The sequence below is a fragment of the Elephas maximus genome, chromosome 7, assembly GCF_024166365.1.
Source record: "Elephas maximus indicus isolate mEleMax1 chromosome 7, mEleMax1 primary haplotype, whole genome shotgun sequence".
Lineage (NCBI taxonomy): Eukaryota > Metazoa > Chordata > Mammalia > Proboscidea > Elephantidae > Elephas > Elephas maximus.
The window spans coordinates 57,350,119-57,353,273 of record NC_064825.1 but is presented as its reverse complement, the minus strand read 5'-3'; the positions used below and the strand labels follow the sequence as shown (position 1 = coordinate 57,353,273).

The 3,155-nt window shown below is 38.0% G+C and overlaps 1 pseudogene; it reads left to right on the top strand.

The window, feature by feature from the left end:
* The first annotated feature begins 266 nt into the window (after positions 1-266).
* LOC126080007 (olfactory receptor 51B5-like) lies at positions 267-1,105 on the top strand (annotated as a pseudogene).
* The last annotated feature ends 2,050 nt before the right edge of the window (positions 1,106-3,155 follow it).

The window sequence follows — 3,155 nt, the reverse complement described above, 5'->3', positions numbered from 1 at the left end:
AATTCATCATTTTCCTGTGTATAATTCAGTGATACCAATTACTTCAATCATTTTGTGCAACAATTACCAATATCCACTGTCAAATCTTCCATCACCATAAACTGATACTCCCTGCTACCCAAACAACATTTCCCCCTTCCCTTCTGCTCCCAGTAACTACTATTGACTTTTGATTTCTACACATTTGCCTATTCTAAGTATTTCATACAAGTGAAACTATACAATATTTAGAGACAGCTTTCTTTTTTTCTTCTCAGGGATCTACCATGTGTTCAAACATCAGCTCTACCCCTTTTCTACTGACTGGCTTCCCAGGTTGGAAATTTTCCATCCTCAAATTTCCATCCCCTTCTTTGTCATCTATGTCTCCATACTTCTCAGCAATAGTACCATTCTCTACCTTATCAGAGAAGACCACATTCTTCATGTGCCCATGACTGGATGACAGAGAAATCAGCCATGGGGCTTGTTTCTTGTAGACCTACTTTATCCACTCACTTTTTTTTGTTGTTGTTAAGTCCAGTGTCTTGCTCATCATGGCCTGTGATGATTTTATTGCTGTCCACAATTCCCTGAGATACACTTTCGTTCTCACTAATGTTAAGGTGGTAAAAATAGGCTTGGTGGTTCTGAGGAAGGAATTTATACTCATTGTGCCCTCCCTGGATTCCACTCTGCAGATCTCATATACTTTCCCATGCCTTCTACCTGCACCAGGATGTAATCAAACTCGCCTGTGTTGGCATCACCTTTGATAGACTCTATTCTGTAGTCCTAATATTAACTGACTTCTTGGACTCCGTGTTTATCCTTATCTCTTACATCCTAATCTTTAAAACTGTCCTAAGAATTACCTCAGATAAGGAGCAGGCTAAGGCCCTGAATACCTGTGTCTCCCATATTAGCTGTGTTGGTTTTCTATGTCACTGTGACTGAGCTGACTCTCATACATTGATTTGGGAAATACGTGTCACATACAGTTTATATTATCATGAGCTATGTCTACGTCCTTTTCCTCCCGTTTATGAATCCAATAATTTATAGTATTAAGACCAAGCAGATCCAAAATGGTATCAACCATTTCCTCTCTCTTCATAGAATTTGAGCTAGAGTGATGACTTTGGGAATTTCTGCATTATGGAATATGTTTCTTAGGAGAATGAAATATTCAAGGCCAATGCTATTTAGAATGGCAAGGAATAACATTCATGTAATTTAAGAGACACAGAGCCCTTGCTCTGATTCTCAGATTATCCCCACTCTCTACCCCAAGAGTTTATTACTTCTGTTGCTTTGTGTCTGGTAGATTACGTGCTTTATTCTATCATTTTCTACTCTGAAAGGGTCATTTGTCTCTATGGCTATCTGAGGATAACAATATTTGAAATGGTTGTAGAGTCAATAGAAACAGAAGAGGATGAGAGAGTTTGATGGAATTTCCCAGCACTGTGAGGAAACCAGTTCCATAATTTTCTTTGTGACTGAAAGTGTCTCAAAAGTGATGAAGAGTCTTAGATAATCCCAATGGTACTGCATGACACTAGGGTGGATCAGAAGTAGATGAGAATGAGATATTTAGACCAGGAAAGTCCTTGCTTCCAAAGCGAAGACTAAATAAGAACTAACATTCCAGCAAAGGCCAATGTAGCTAGATCATCACAAATTGTTAGAAGACTTTGAGTTGATGAGATTTGTGTCTGCCATCTCAGGGATGAGGGCTCCAAGTCATTTATAATAAAATAAAGGTACATTTCTTATACACGTTTGTGTTCTGTGTTCTTCAATTCATAACCTCTGAAAAAACCCAAACCAAACCCAGTGCCGTCAAGTCGATTCTGACTCATAGCGACCCTATAGGACAGAGTAGAACTGCCCCATAAAGTTTCCAAGGAGCACCTGGCAGATTTGAACTGCCGACCCTTTGGTTAGCAGTCGTAGCACTTAACCACTACACCACCAGGTTTTCCTCATAGCCTCTACACATGCTTAATGAAAAAGAGTTACTAGTCACCAAGGGATTCTCATGATACATAGGCAGAGGAAACATTTTGGACTTAGTCTGGATTGAGGGTAGTGGGATAAACTGTCTTCAGGAAATACTGTGATTGTAATATCTTGAAAGAAATAAGATATTTAAGAAAATTTCAGGTGTGGCATCCCATGCATTTTATTTGTTGCAGGGGTCGACATGATCAGAATCTGTACATCAGCAACACTGGAAGATAAACTATGATGTATTAGTTCATCAGGAAGTAAGCAAGGTTAGGGATAAGGATGCACTTAAAGCAAAATTATGGAAAGTATACTGGCAAATAAAATATCGGTGTCTTCAATCAACAATTAGCTCAGGACTTTTATTTATTTATTTTTGAGGAGGAGTTGCATGCTCCCTATGTGTTATCAGGATTCCTAGAATGGTTTTCTACAACTAGTAGATTATTATTCAAGGAAATTTACCCCTCCATTTTGAAAATGGTTATTAAAAAAAAAAAAAGTTGAAAACCGCTGATTTAAATCTTCCATTGTTGTTTGCTCTCATTATTAAATTACGCAGAATTTAATTTAATTAGGTCCCCCCCTTTTTTTTAAGAAGAAGATGAGCAAAACAACCAACATGTATAATCCACTCACTTAGAAATAAAGCACAGATTATGTGACAGAAAGAAGCCCTGGTGGTGCAAATGGTAAGTGCTTGGCTGCTAACCACAAGGTGGGTGGTTTGAATCCACCAGCTGCTCCTCAGAAGAAAGATGAGGCAGTCTGTATCCTTAAAGATTACAGCTTTGAAAACCCTATGGGGACAGTTCCACTAGGTCCTGTTGGGTCGCTATGAGTCAGAATCGACTCAGTGGCAATGGATTTGTTTTTTTATGTAACAAGAAACTAAAAGCAAGATAATAAAAAAAGCATATTAAAAACAATCAGAAAAGAAAATGAAATAAGTAAGTTTAACATAATTGTTTCTTTTTTGTGGCTGTAGTATCAATCCATCTCATGAAGGTTTCCCTCCTTTTCACTGACCCTCTACTTTACAATTGTCAGAAAAGGAAATCATGTTTGGTAAAGTAGAAGATCAGTGAAAAGGAGGGAAACCCTTCATGAGATGGATTGATACAACAGCCACAACAAAGACTTGAACATACCAATGATCATGA